Source organism: Agelaius phoeniceus, chromosome 1, assembly GCF_051311805.1.
Source record: "Agelaius phoeniceus isolate bAgePho1 chromosome 1, bAgePho1.hap1, whole genome shotgun sequence".
In the NCBI taxonomy this organism is placed as follows: domain Eukaryota; kingdom Metazoa; phylum Chordata; class Aves; order Passeriformes; family Icteridae; genus Agelaius; species Agelaius phoeniceus.
In genome coordinates this window covers 120,479,937-120,495,903 of record NC_135265.1, presented here as the reverse complement: position 1 = coordinate 120,495,903, position 15,967 = coordinate 120,479,937, and the positions used below count along the sequence as shown (strand labels likewise).

Sequence of the window (15,967 nt, the reverse complement as noted above, 5' to 3'; positions counted from 1 at the left end):
AAAGCTCTCTTGAGAGCTGTGTTAATCAGTGCCTTCTGATTTAATATCCTCAAAATCTCCAAAGATGGCAGTTAAAATTTAAACAGGCATTCTGAAAAGACACTCTTGATCCCATTATCAGTGTCATGGATGGGATTACAATGGGGGCGGTAATGGTGGAAATGTTTTAGGAGAGATCCAGTATCAACAGCAGGAGTGGCCACTAATTGGATTCTTTCTATGTCACCGCAGAGTTGTCACGGGACCCTCGTTCTCTGTTGAACACTGCAGCTCTTAAGGGGCTCAGAAAGGAGCTTTCTCAATTGTTATCACATCAGTCTGCCTTCCCACTCAAACACAAATCCCCCAAAGCTCTTTCTAAAGCCAAGGAAATCATGGAACCCATGACTCCCATGACATCTGCAACAAGTGTCCTGCCTCATCAGTGTGAGAATGGGCCCTGATATTACACAAGGCTCAAACTCCTGATCCTGCATGAGCATTTGGTCATATATATATATATGTATAAATATATGTATTATCAAGTGCAGGATATAAGTTAAACAAAGCTAGATAAAAACCCTGCAAACTGTCAAAATAGTCAGCAATAAAGTATTTCTAGCCAGAACAGAATTTGCAAATGTTTTAAAATATTTTTTCCTTAGCTGTCTAACATCCACTGAGTGTGGTTTTTATAATGGCTTGCACATTTAAGAGCACTGTCCCCAGCATCACAACATTTTAAATAAACTGTTTTTATCAGTTCCTGGCTGGAATAAGAGTGGTTACAATAATTTTCACACTGTTACTTGCAATCTCTAGGATACTTCTGGATTTCTACATGCAATTTTTTTCCTAACAACATCTAATTTAGCCTACTTTTTGAAGGTGCATTTACATGCCATTTGGAAACTCACCAAGGGTTTTTTTTCAATGCAAATTACACCAATCATAATTATTTTTTTCCTCTGAAACAGAGACAAAAATCAATGAAAGGCCAAGGAGACATGCCAAGAAGCAGAAACTGAAGTTGCATATTGTGACGCAATGAGCTCACCCACCTCAATTATAAAGTGCTAAGAAGAGGAAGCCCCTGACAAGCAATAAACTGACACATAATTAAGACAATTCAGGGCAGAACACATTCTGGCTGGAAAACATTTTCTTGTGCTCTACCTAACTGCTTAGAGCAGTGAGAGAAAAAACAAAACAGGGTGACACTTTGAGAACTCTATGAAGACAATAAGTATCCCACCTAATTTTCACTAGCTGGGGGAAAAAGAAACACACCACCTTTTGTGCAGAGCAGGTTGCCTCACATCACAAACAGAGTTGATAGTACAGACATGCCTGGTATGTTCAGCATTCCATATCAAGCGAAGATGAATTAGCCGCAACAAAAATGTGTTACAGCTTTCATGCAGCAGTTTATGGATTTTTTTTTTGTACCTCTGGAATTTTTTACCTTGAGCGTATCATGGAACTTGTACTGTCTCAGATCTTTTCCTAAGATTATTTTTATCTCACTGTGAGGAACATCTTTGTGAGCTCTGAACACTTTTACAGCTGCTGGGATGCTAATGGGAACTTCATGTGTGTACCCAGCACAAGTGCTCTCAGGAAAAAAAAAAGCCAATGTCAAAGGAAGGTATGTAGAAGTCACCATAAATATGTCTTTGAATGTTTACCATCTGGAACAGTAGATTACGTTTTGACAAGAAGCTGGACTGCCCTGTGGGCATTGTCTTTTAAACAGCCCCATCATTATGAAGGAAGGAAAAACATGATTTGCTGTTCCTAGTTTCTCAGCAAGATTTTCTGGCAGTGCTAGAGAAACTAGTTTGTTTTTTTTCCCCCTAGTAAAACAATAACAAGTTGGGCATGTGTAATTAGCTATGCACTTTCTTTAAAAAACACGGTTTCTTGTAGATCATCTGATCTGTGATACCCACAAAGAGGGATAGGTTTCAGCTAGGCAGTGACAGCATCAGGCTCTGCAGTTTACAGTGCTGCACCTCAGCTTTGCTGAAGTCTGAACCTCTGTGTGCTGAAGCTGGCATATTGAGCTTCTCACAGGACACACTGGGAGAAAGAGGAGAAATCCAATATACAAGACTTGTACGTGGAGCTATAATGAGGTTTTCCCTTGGTTTTGTTTTTCATTTGAAGCTTGTAAAAGTTTCCATCACTTTTTACAATGAGAAAGTGTAGACTGAGAGAAAAAGCCAAAATGGTCAAATTTATTCACATAAATCTTGGTCTGGTTGTCCAGTAATTTTTGGGATTTAGCTAATTCTCTGTTTCAAATTGCTGTGGATGACTTCTGAGGACACATTCGCACTAAAGAGTGTGTTTGAAAATACAAGCTGAGAACAACCTGTAAAGAGGCCAAATAGTCTGTTCAAGGAAAAAAGTTAACAAAAAAGTTGGTTTGAGGCAAAAATATATGTGCAACATGAAACATGGGTTTATGGGCATCGTTACACTGTTGAATACCAAAATCACAAAGCACCAGCTATAAATCCCCTTGCTCAGCCTACTAAACAGATCTTATTTCAGAACACATTAGATACAGTATTATATATAGAATATCTCACCTGTAAGTGGTGAGGACAGTGTTAGATTTCTTTCACAAGTAGGAGGCCAATAATTCATAAGCACCAGAGGTATGTGACAGTTACTGTGAAGAACTGTTAAGGTGCAAAAGAAGCAAATAATATTGTTACTCTGCACAGGAAAACAGCATACATATACAGCAAATGTTAAAGAAAACAACTCCAAACCAAATAAAAGGAAAAATAATCCATCCTCTAATTTCTCCATCTAGATAATTTAGAATAAAACAATGAAAACATCTTTTCTGATAAGCTAACATACTGTAATTAGTGATAACATTTCTGATTTAGTTAATTTGCTGGGCTTCCCACGCTCCAGACATCAATGAACTTAATAGTGGAATTAAATGAAAATGATAGCAGAGTACTTCCATAACTAATTTCTAATTATATTTCTGCCCCCATTCCTTCCTAAACATAAATTTTTGCCTACGTCTAATTAACACTTCAGATTGCTAGTTTAGAATCTATAAATATAGCGAGTCTTTAATGATCCATTATAGTGATGCTACTTAGTTTTCAATGACTTGTAAAACTTTCACAAACAGATCTGCAAATGAATTACATCCATCTGCTCTGCTGCAGCTGCAAGAGCAGCATTACATTGTACCCTGCCTTTCCCTACTTTCCTGATTTTCTCTAAACTTTACGCCCATGTGTTAGCCAAACCATCTCGACGCCGATTGTCAGGAACCCAGGCAGGTCCCTATAAAGGAGTCTTCAAACTTTACAGACATCTCCAAGGCACTTTCAAAACATTCTGGTTTGCCTCCCAGCTGAGCCCCAGAGACAGGCTGCAGCATCCTGCTCAAAGCCTAGGAAATACTCTGCCGCGGTGCCCTCTCCCGCCCGAGCGCGCAGTTCCACGGCTCTGCCGGAGCTCGGAGGCGTTCGCAGATGCGGACACAGCGCCCACGGTGGCACCGCAGACCCAGCACCCGCGGTGGCACCCTCGGAGCCAGCACCCAGCGTGCCCGGCCCCGCCGCCCCGGGCGGGCACACACACACACACACACACACACTCACACACACACAAACACACACACACACAAACACACACACGCGCACACACACACACACACACACACACACACACACACGTGTGCGCCCGGCGGAGAGCGCTGCCTGCGGGGGGAGCAGGGCAGGCTCCCGCAGCGCCGGGATTCACCGCTCCCGGGGAGATTTTCCAATCTACACCTCCGAAAGCGTGACCTTAGCGGCGTTAAGAGTGTTAGCTCTATGAAGACAGCCAAGCATCAGGCTGTGCTCGCTGTTATCTGTCAGCCGTACAATAGCAGCATTGATAAGGCAGCAGCAACTGGCTTTGACAAGTGTGCTGCGCTAGCATTCCTCTGAAAACCGTGAAGGAAAAAAAAAAGCAGAGAGAGAGAGAGAGAGAGAGGAGAGAGGCATGAGGTGCCTTTTTACTTTACCTGAACAAAGTGTGCGGTTTTATTTTTCCCTCTGAGCTGCTGGAAACGATTCTTCCCGCTTCTCCCCCAGAGCTAGGTATTTCTTCTTTTGCTTGCAGCTCACACTTGGGGAAGACCACACAGCTCCAGCAAGGCTGCCTCTCTCCCCTAATCCCCACTCGAGTGTGATGACACACACTAACCCCAACCATCTGTTGAAACACGTCCTCAAGCACTCAGCACAGTGGTGTGTCAAGACGGGCTGCCCAATCCAATCGCTGGGGTTGGGTGGCTCTTAAGGAGCTGGAGGCAGAGACAAGGGCAGAAACTATAAGGCTGAGAACTCTTTAGCAAAGTAACCTGAGATTTTGAGAAAGCGCTGCTATTGAAAAAAAGAGCAGAAGGGGGAGGTACTCGCGGGAAGGTAGAGGGAGTGGATTAGTCTGGTGGCCAGTTGTGTAACTTCTCACAACTCCTTGTATTTCCAAGGGACCACTGGGACCCCTTCGCAGTGCGATGCACAGAAGCACAAGAGCAACGCTAAAATGTTTTTGTGGCGGGTCTATTGAGGGCAATCTCCTCCGAGAGACGCTTTTCTAAAAGAGATAAATGATGCAGTTTGAAATCCTGATAAAATGCTACTGCGGGAGTCGTTTGCAGGGCGATGTGACATCTGCATCCCCAAATCCCAACTCCTTACCGTGCCGCGCTTACCCCGTGGCTGCTTCCAGCCTTCCTGGGAGAACGGCGTAGAGAGGCTAGAGGGAAACCGGGGTGGGGGGCGAGGCGGGGAGAAGAGGGGATATCCGAAGAGCAAAGAGCCGGGAGCCCGCACTCAGACATCTGCGAGTCTTTCCCTCGAGCCTGTGCTTCCCTGGAGGCGGGCTGGCCGCCCCCGCTCCCCGTGCGGGCTCCCCGGTGCGGGCTCCCCGGTGCGGGCTCCCCGTGCGGGCTCCCCGGTGCGGGCTCCCCGTGCGGGCTCCCCGGTGCGGCTCGGTGCCCCAGCGCCGCTCGCTGCCCGCCCGCCCTCGGCGGCTGCAGCGCCCGCTCCGCGCTGCTGGGACAGCTCCGGCCCCGCTCCGGCCCCCGGCCCGGCTGCCGCCCCCGGCCCCGGCTGCCACCAGCCTGTTGCTTCCCCGCTTCCCACCCCCTTCCGCCACCGCTCCGCAGCGTCCTGCGGGATGCGGCCGCGGTTTGGGGAGCGCTGCCCTTCCCCTGGGGAGCCGTCACCGTCCGAGTCGGGGCTGGGGGCTCCGGGCAGTGCCGCGGCAAGCATGGACTGCGGCTAGTCTGTACCTCAGTTTCCCTCGGCCGCAAAGCAAACATTATCACACCTTCCACTCTCTCGGGGACGCTGCCAGGAAAAATCCACTAATTTGCAGAAGATGTCCGGGAAGGATAGATAAGGGACACAGAAAAGCTGCTAAGTGCCAAAGAAACAGTTCTTTCCTTTCCCCTCCCTGTAATAGGATAGCGTGGAAGAGAGACTTAAAATCTCAAGGGTTTTTACCTCATTACCAAGTGCCTGACTTGACACTTGCATTAAATCTACATTTCACATTATGACAGATGTTGTGTTTTCTTTGAACTGAAAGGGAAGGACGTTGTTTTGGCATTAAAAGTTACTCTGAAAGTGTTAACATCCAACTTGAAGAAAGGTTTGCAATTGTGAAAAGACACACTCTGCCCAGCTATATGAAAGCCATATGAGAGTCTTGAAATGCTGATTTGGCTTACTCGTTCTTTAATACCTTACACAAGGCTGTTTCTGAATGACTAGTGGCAAAGTGAGTATTTAACAAAATGTGAGATTCAAGAGCTGGGGTCTGAGCCCAGATAGCTGTTAGCAAAGCTGACCTGGAAAAGAAAGGAAAAATAAGAAACTATATTTGCTTAAGTTCTTCCCCAAAGTGATGATACAGTGTCTGTTTCAGCCTATTACTCTGAAACTGCTATCACAGATGTTTGGTATCCACTAAAACACTACTCCCTAATCTGCTAATTCTAGATAAATAAACAGCTGAATAATATTTTCAACAATAATATGTGGTGAAGTAGAGATGCAACTACTGTCCCTGGGGTATTGTAAGATTCTTAATGCTGCCAATTATATCTTCAGGGCAAGGGTTTGGTTTGATTTTGTTTCATCCTAGCAGACTGTGATCTGTAAACAGACTGGATAACCTTACATACCCAAAAAGCCCTGGAGTCTTTATTGACGCATTTTCTTTAGCTGTACTTCTTACCAGTATTGTACAGTAACTGCATTAAAAATCTATAGTGATCAGATGTGGAATATCAAAAAGCCCCTCAAATTTTGCTGCATCGTCCCGACTCACTTTCTAAAATGCAGCTCACCTCACAGATGCTCTATGTTTATATAGGTCAGATGAGAGGCAAATTCAGCAGGGTTCAACCTTTAACCAACATGGATGACAAGTGTGTGCATACAATTATTTTATGTTGTGATGTGGTAAATGCTTATCCAATGTCGTTTATTATATCTGACTATAAATATACATAAGTTACTGAGCATTTGTGTGATGCACAGGCCGAGATCTGTTGTTTTTTTAGGCCTGTGTAAGTCAGGGATGCCTCTGCTGATGCCTGTCAAGTCACAATACTGTAAAATTGACATGTTTAAAAGGTTCCCTAATTTAGTGTTTTGTATACAGAGACATGGAGACAACCCCCACCCCTCACCAGATTCCTCTTCATAGACTCTGCCATGACTTGAAATACAAATTTTTGTCTCTATTAGCCCTCAAACATCACCCATGATCATGTTTTCACTTAAAAGCTACTGCTAATGTTGCGGGATAATTTAACTGCTACTTGTGTGACTACAGCCAGATTTAGTTTGCTGTGACAGCTTATAACAGACTTTTGCACCACTTCTCCTCTATGCACACTGCCATCTGCAAAGAGTTTAGGTTTTAAAGGCTGAAATGAAAGCTGCACTGAAGAGCCATACCAAAATGCTGTTAAAATTATGCATCATAAAACAGGTTCTCAAGTTGACTGTCAAACCCTTGAACTCTTGCTAAGGTCAGGCTGCCCCCACTCACATAGGACTTGTAGCAAAGTGAATAATGCTTTATGCAAATAACTCAAGACAATCCTAATATGCGAGATTAATTGTAAGTAATTGTGATATTGAGAAATAGGCACTCCTGTTTTGTTCCCACAGATAACATGTCCCTCACAGAGTAGTTCCAATTGGTTTCCATGGTAGCCAACAGCATCTTTAAGCCAGGGCACTGAGGTTCACTCTGTGTTGCCTAGACTTTAACTCACCACCTTTCTCCAGCACAGATGGTCTTGGCAGTTTTGTGTGTCAGTGTGGAACACAAGCACATAATCACACACGTGCACCTCTGCTCAAGAACCTCATGTAATTCTCAACTCTGGCATTTTCAGCTCTCAAAAATAATCAAAGGGGATTTTTCATGATTCCTGCAGCAACCTCAGTCAACTCTTCTGCCAATAGGAACGGAAGATGACTTTTTGCTTCCTTGAATAATTTTATGTCTACCCTGGATTCAATTATGTTTGAAGAGTTTATATAGGAACAGAAGAGGTTCTAGAACATGGCTATAAATCTACAGACAAGTTTACTGTTAAATTCTAGCTTGAAATGCATGCCCATGCATGAATAGCATGCTCATGCTCCTGTTGAGTTTCAATGATATCTTGTCGAAAATGACATATAATAAAAAAGCCTTTGAAATCCTGAATTGCAAAGAAAAGATAAATAATTAAAACCCAATGTTTCTTTCTAAAGATCCCAGCAAACAGCAAGTTCCAAGAAGCACAGGAAGATATGCTTCTTCATGTGGAGCACAGTGAAACCTTGGAGCGACTTGCTGCAGGATGCAGTGGGGATAGAAATGACATGTATTCAAATGTTTGGACAAGTTCACGGAAAAAAATAAATAGTCTCAGCAATTAAATACAAATATATAGCTTCTGGTACAGGGAATCCCTGAATCACCTGGAGTGGATCCTAGACAAATATTCTGTGCTTGTCCTATTCTTACACTTTACCCCAAGCATCCACTATTTTCCACTGCTGGAGGGTGCCAAGCCTAGTATACCCATGACTTAGTGTGGCACAGCTGTTCGCTCTTTCTTAAAGAATTTGGCAGTTTTGGGGCCTCATGGTGGGTAGTATAAGAGAGATGAATTCCTTTTAAGAACTTCAGCCAAGATTTTCAGAGCTTGGCTCATAAATCCATGTTCAGGAGCCTTAGTAAAAAAGGTCTGATCAAAAGTATTGAGTATACAGCAGCTGCTGGCGAAGCCAGCATTTCATTTTCTTTTTCTCCATATGTGGGCATTCCAAAGTCAGACATAGGCTCATGTAAAATTTGTGAGCTAAATCCCAAACTATATTCTGTGAAAAAGTCTGCTCAATTGTTTCTTAACCTGGAGTCACCTAAATTTCAGAAACACATGGTCTTTCAGAGGCATTTCCTCCATGCTGGAAGCCCAGAGCTGTGCAAGACTCGGGAGTCAGGCACCCCTTCACCACAGTCATCTAAATTGCTTCAGTGGGCTCTCAGAACTCACCTACCAAACTTGGAGACATTTGAGTGGCATAGCTAAAGATCAAAAACCTGGCCAGAGGAAGAAGAAATAAATAACATTTAGGGCATGCAACTGCCCCTGCTCAAACCCTATCACCTGAACAAAATATTCCAACAATGATTATTCTGTGTAAAAACACCATAGGGTTAATGTACAAAAAATATTGAGAAATTTGGTGAGTCACATACAGCACACATGAAAATGCAGAATTCTGTATCCCAGAACAATTTCCATATTTTCTGGGGAAATGTGCATAGGCCTATACATGTACTCTCTTAGTAGGAAACCATACATGTGCTAGCTACAAAAGGACTGCTTTAGAAATGCATTAAGGGCACAGTTCCAGAATCAGGATTACCTGCCTGTGCAGAGCTCTTGTGGGATGGAAGGATATAGACTTCAATTTTTTAAGGAAGCTCTTCTGCCCTGCTCCATCTTTCCTGCAATGGAATCAGATGGTATGGAAGTTATACCCAGCTACAATCTGTCTTAGGACTGCAATACTAAAAACAGTTCCCCTGAGGGGTAACCAGAACAGAGGATAGAGTGCAGGTGAGACAGACAAAAGATCATAATTGACTCAATTCATCACAGGGCTTTACAATTTGTCAGATTGTTGTCATCACTATCACTTGCCTCCAGAAGAAGATTAATAGTTGAAATAATTGTCAGTCTCAAATTTGTGTTTCTTCACTTACACCCACTCTCAAAACACTGATTCTTTTTGGTTACTATTTCTTCTAAGGTAACTCCCTCATTAGTGGTTGCATAGTAATTCACTACCAAACAAGATCACTTCCATTAAAAGGCACGTGTCTTACCCTAGCAGAAGAGCTGATTAGATTTGTCATAGCTAATTTTTTTTTTTTTTTTTAGTATCCCAGAATTAAAGAAGACCAAAAAAAACCCCAACAAATGAAAACCCAGTATATTTGTCATGTCATTGTTAGGGAAAAAGAAAACAAAGCCAGCAAAAGTTTTTCCAAGCTAGAGCCTAATATGACGATTTAATGCACCAAGAAGCTGTGGTTCTTCCCTTCTCAGCTGCCAGCTGGCCACGAGTTTCAACTGCAGCACAGTAAACAAGTGATCACTGCGTCTGGGAAGAGCTCAACATACCAGACAGCTGGAAAATAGGGGCAAATATAGGCAGGAAAATCAACAGATTTAACCAGTCTGCACAAGGTAGGTGATCCCATTCTCAGCAGTAGGGAGCACACCAAAGAGAGAGTATATATGGAGTCTGCAAGGTTTTAAAAGTGTGAGAACTCAGAGAGCAACATGCTCTCAGAACTTGTGCTGACTTCACAGTTTTGGATGGAGTTCAATTTCATTACTGAAAAAAATTTGAGGTAAACCATCCAATACTAAACAAAAATTGAAAAAATGCCAAAAATTTAGAAGCCAGAATGTCTCATAGCTTTTAACATTACGTAAAGTGATGAGCAGTGGTCATCTTTAGGTCCCTCCCTCTTACATAATTATTATCTTTGCTCCTACTCAAAACTTTCAGCCTGAAAAAATTGCAATAACAAAGAATGAAGGATTTTGATGACTCCATGTTAAACCCACCAAAATCAGGAAAGGTTTAATTATGAAGGTTTAATATTACTTCCCCCCCTTTGAGCATACTTCTAATATTGCACATAATCAAGGTACCACTTGCCTAAAAAAGCCAACTATGTTCATGATGTTCTGGACAGAGCGTGGGAATGCACACAGTTTAACATACAGATTCATTTTTTTCCTAGAGACTCAAGGAAGCAGCAGCCCCTGTAGCCCTTTTATTTTTATAATAACAAAGTATCAGCAAATCCCATAACAATTTAGGAAAACATTTCATTTAACCCTTTTGTGATCTCAGACACAACGATGAGAATATTTGGGAGCAGAAAGAGCAGACACATTGCAGGACCAGCTACACCTCTGTGTACAGAGATTTTTGTATAGTAGCAGGGACCTTTCAGTCTCACTTCTGTTCTCACTGAGAAAAGAGGCCAATATGCTTACCTTGCCTTACATACAATTAGCTTTACAGTTACACCTGCTAAGACAATTAACCTCAAAGAAATTGGCATCTCATGTAAGGACATACAAATAAACAGGTAGGACAACGCAGCCATAACAGCTGGCAGACTCATTCAAGGCCCTCCTGATCATAAATCATGGCATAGCCATAACACCTAAAGTAAGCACAACTAAAGTCATAATGGAGTTTTATGTCACCAAAAGAATGATAAAGCAGTATTCACTGCATGGAGAAGACTCGAGTCCTGCAAAAGTATTCTTAGCATTGTCTTGGGTGTAACTACTACCTTCTCCTGCCCATGGAAATGGCTTAAATGCCAATACCCATCCCTGAAAAAGTATGTGTAGACGTGTAGAGGTGATGTGGATTAGTAGAATTAAATATATATGTATATAAAACCTATATATATTTACATGAGTACATAATTCTATATCTAAATTCTTGTTACTGGATCTAAATTAGGGATATCATAGATTGAAAGCAAAATTAAACCATAGTACTCCAGTATATTTAGAAACATGACATTTAGAGAACAATTCAAATGTAGCTACTCTAAAAAAAAAGGGAAAAAGAAGGAAAAAGGAAAGAAAATTACCATGTCTATCCCACCAACCCAAGCCACTTGCCATTCTTTTTGTAGGTGCCAAAATCCCATAAATTCCTCATTCTATTGCCAAAACCTCCTGAATTCACCTCCTGAAAACATCTATGCCTCACATCCTGTGTCAGTTAAAAAAAAAAAAAAAAAAAAAAATTAATTGTAGAGAAAACTGAAAAAGTGAGGAGGACAGAGTGAAAACTGAAATGTAATATTGAGAAAGGCCAAGAGAGAAGAGTTGATGTGGGGTGGTGAGTTGCTGGAAGACATCATGATTACTTTGCAGGTCAGAACAATCATTCAAGATGCATAAAAATCCCAGTGTAGGTCCTGTATTGGTGTTTCTGAGGGTGTTCAGTGCTAATGGAGAGAGAGTTCTCATTTCTTTCCAGGCAGAGCTAGTTTGGGCAGAGTGAAAGATACCATCTAAGGGTCTCAAGGCATAGCAGATTGTTCAACTGTTTTGACTGGTTGTAATTGTGCTCTCCAAAGGATAGGCAAAATTCAGTATTGTAGCAGTGGCAGAAGGATTTGGGGGAGGAAGGAAGGAAAAAGGCATGGTACTTTGTACAACAAGAAGATATTAGTCAAATTTCAGAAAGTAAAAGAGGCTGAGGGCATTCAAGCTGATTGGCAGGTAGTTGAAAGGTCTTCAAAGAAAAAGTAAAGTTTTGGAGGGGCTAGGAAAAGGTCCTAGGGGAACATCCATCCTTGATCCACCTCAAGGAGGTTTTCAAGAAAGTGAGAATTTGAAAAAAACCAACATTGGGCTGCAGAGCCCGCTGGTGGTGGCACATCTGAAAGGCTGTGGGTCAGAAGAGAGATTCCTGACCCTTTTGATGGTCTGTTCTTCTCTGTACTTTCTCTTCAACTGCGCCACAGGAGGATCTTGTTCTTCATCCTCACGGATTTCTCTCCTCCCTTTTCTCTCTCAGTACCCACCACTCTCCTCCACTGCCCTTTGGCACAGCAGCCACATTCCCTCTCTCTCCTTAGACAGTCCCGTGGCACTTCCCAGACTGTGAGCACTAAAGGGCAAGGGACACAGGGGAGAGGAAAGGGTCAGGACTGAAAGAGACAGAACAGAGTTCTGGCTGGAAAAGCACTTTCTGCTTCTGATGCCACCATGGGCCTGAGTACCCCTTCAGGCTTCCTTTGTCCCTCCCTGTCCACACAAAACCTTCTACAGCAGCAAAGGAAAATCCCAACAGATTGTCTCATCTGCTGTCCTTAGGTTGACACTGACCCAAAATCTCCTGTCATGGCAAATGTAATTATTATTTACTCTCAGTGGTAATTTAGGGCACGGAATCTTTTCCAAGCTTATGTCAGTAAAATTGAATTTTAGAGGGACTGGAGCAGGAAGTTGTACTATTTGCCTGGCTGGTTTACTTTGTTTTTATTTGAATTCCATATTCGGTTGAAGGGAGGGATAAATATTTTTCCTCTTCATTCTGGTATCAATGAGTAGGAAGGTAGAACCTGGTTGGTTAGATTAATGTAAAAGGCAGAGCTGTTCTTTCTTCTGTCCAGTCCTAAGGGATTCAGAATATTTTTTATAGTTGGCTCTTCCCAAGGCTGTACACATAGTTCTAAAAACAGGACAGAAATGCCATTTTGCAACTAGTTTCGAAACTTGTTTTTAATCTGCACTTTAATAAATCCAAGGCCTTTCTAACATTTTCTTCAAACTGGATGCTATCAGGGAGTCACTGAAAAATCAGAATTTGCAAAAGAACTGCAGTAAGGGCTGTTGTTTGATGTACAGTCCAACAATTGGCTCCACAGAGGTGGCTAGGAGCTATACTCCAGCTGCAGGTGATGCAGCTTCCAAGGACAGGTTCACATCCAGCAAAAACCTCTGGCAGAAACAATCCATTCTTTTCCCTAGCTCTGCTCACATGGTTCTTGTTCTTCCTGACTCCTTTCTGTAAACAATAGCAGATCACTTTGGTGGTTTTTTGAGTGGCTAAATTTTACTCAGGTTTAATCAGACCACAAAGCTATGAAAATGATAGTGCTGACACAAGAAAAGGCACACACAGAGCCAAGGGAGAGAAAAAATGAGATTAATCTTTCTTCAGAGACAATCTCATCTTAAATGGGCTTAAGTTGATCTTAAAATCAAATTTTAGAACTCACACAAACTCAAGATGAGTCAAACTGGAGAAACTTTAAAATGGCCACCTCCTCTGGGACAGAAAGTGTTCTACTAATGTGCAATTGTCCTACTACAGGATATGAGACCTGTCAGATGCTGAATTATCTCCAGGGGCAATCTTCAGATAACAAGCATTATTTTTAGGTTTTAGCCCTGATGCTATTTAAACCAGTCTAATCAACAATAAAAAATTTCAGTGGAGTTGAGCTTGATTTCCTCACAATGATAGACTGAGGTTAGAGTCTGCCATGCTTGTTGGAGACAAGAGAAGGCTGACCTTTCCTGTCAGGAAGGTAGTCTGACACAAGAACTCCTTAAATAACCTTGCTTTTGCTGGAGGTGTATTCTTCAAAGAGTGCCCTTTTGAAGACATCTTTGGTTCTCAAGGAGGCCAAGATAATATTTTCCAGATAAATTAATATGGAGGTTTTTATACCCACTTGTAAGGGTTTTTAAACCTGATTACACCCACTGTGTGCTTTCATGACTTTGCTTCATAGGTGGTAAAGTGGTCTATCTGAACTTTCTCAGAAGAAAAAGGAACTATATTCTATATATATGTAAATATATGCATGTACATATACACACAATGTTTTATTACATTTAAGATTTTTCCTATTAGTTGAGAGTCCCTGAGCAAAAGAAAAAGGCTTTTAACCTGTAGTTTTTCCAGAAGCAGCTGACAGCCTGACTAAGCTCTGTGCTTTTACAGCCTTTCCCTGCAGTGGGACCAAGCAGACAGATCATTTCACTGAAATAAATCATGCTTACCCTTCTACAAAAATTCCTTTCACACAAACCAATCCACAGCTAAGTTTTGAGACAGCAGTGCCTGAATTATAAGTAGCAATGCAATGGCTGATCAATAACTGTGTCACAGAACTAATAAATAAAGATATGCCAACAAACAACTAATTGCAGAACTCGATCCCTGCCTGTCTTGTGAAATCCCCCCAAGTGAAAGTGGTGGAGTGGAATTCACTGCCTAGTTTAGAAGCAATTTTGAGCTAGAGATCTGATTTGCTCTCTTGTGATCTTAGGAAAAACAAGAGAAGTATTTTATCACTGAGTGACAGTAATCATTGGCATATCATCAGGCCTTTTTTAAACCTCTCCACTTGTGGTGAGTTACTTATTAAAATAAAAATTGGTCATTTTTACTGGGACAGCATAGTTTTCTGCAAATATTTTTCCATTCAACTATTATTCCCAAAATTAGCAAAACATAAGGCAGCCTGTGTTAACTCTTTCTTATGCTAAACAGCCCTTGTTAGTTTAACAGAACAAAAGCTTTGATTGTAAGTGCAAATATGTGTGAGAATCTAGAGTCAAAGCACATTGGTGGCTTTTTTTTTACTGAATGACTTGCTTTGGTGCAAGTTTCCAAATAAAGATTTAATTGCACCCACTTGCATCAATTACAATATCAAAGCACATAAGTTATAAAAACAGAAGGTGCGGACACAATGGCTATTTCAGAGTCTGTTTTGAAAACAGATTAGACAGAGTTATAATGATCATTTCTTCAAAAGATTTTAGAGATTATCAGAAACAGAACAGACTGTGGATTTTAATTGAAAACTCACTCCAAATTCTTTGTATCCCTCTACCCCAGCCTGGTCTCCTTCACAGCTTTTAACAAAATAGTTAATAAGTGGGTTTAAGAGGGGGGATTTGAAACCTGGAGATAAATACAGTTGCAGTTCTTAATACCCAGTTCTTAATATTGCAGTGCCTGTGGTACCTTTGGGTGATCTCATTTCCTGCACTTACACTTTGACGTAATCACACTTAGCACCTGTACGTACAACTCAGCAATTCATTCCAGAAACCCAGACACTCTTTGTGGGCCCCTTGGATTTGAGAACAGCTATCTGTACCTTTCCAAGGAGAAATCTTACTCACATACCCTTGAAAACCCTTTGTGGTTCTGAAATTTCAGTTTCTCTTTCCAGAGAGTAAAAAAATAAGCAAACATAAGAGAGCACCTTTTAATATTTTGAATATTAGTAATCTCAAAGACATTTGTTTAGATCATGGAAATTCCCTGGAAGTGTTCTTGATAAACATTGTTTATGCATATGTAGTGCATATTAAAAAGAAGTGGTATCAGTGATGCTTTTGAGTAATAGGCCAACATTTCAGCCTCACCTAGCAAAACCAGAAGTGTTTAACTAGTATTGCTTAATAGTTGTTAGATCAAGATATGAACACACATAATTTCCTCTACATATTGATTGTTTCAAAGTCAGGAATATATTGAAAAATATAGAAAAAGTTGGTATTATGATTGACAGAAGGTACTCCTTTATGAACATGATGTGTTAATTAAGTCCCATCATTTTTTCTTATGCAGAGATTGTATTTTCTGAGGTTCTTTATTTCCAAAAGCAGAATGACATTGCATACATCCCAGGAAAGGCCCTTCACGTGCCATGTTTTCTGAAGACTCTTTCATTGGAGATGAATTTGGATCATTTTGGCAAAGCAAGGGTCACTGAAGAGAGTGCCTCCCATTCCAAAATAAGCCTCACCTCTTGTCCATAGAGTGAGATCTGGACCACTCTGACTCTTGCTAAACAC

General features: G+C 41.6%; 1 protein-coding gene across 8 annotated transcripts in view; it reads right to left on the bottom strand.

Annotated features, from left to right (window-relative positions):
- SULF1 (sulfatase 1) overlaps positions 1-15,967 on the bottom strand; it is a 148,764-nt gene that overhangs the window by 119,487 nt on the left and 13,310 nt on the right. For 4 of the 8 annotated variants that reach the window (XM_077186378.1, XM_077186372.1, XM_077186380.1 and 1 more), the window contains exons 1-2: positions 4,028-4,364; positions 2,577-2,669 (exon numbers count right to left, since the gene is read on the bottom strand). The exons of 2 other annotated variants lie outside the window; for them this stretch is intronic. The gene's annotated coding sequence lies outside the window, so the exon portion shown is untranslated. Of the gene's footprint in view, positions 1-2,576; positions 2,670-4,027; positions 4,365-15,967 lie in introns of those variants that run through there. 2 more of the 8 variants (XM_054630662.2, XM_054630669.2) reach the window with 2 other exon arrangements.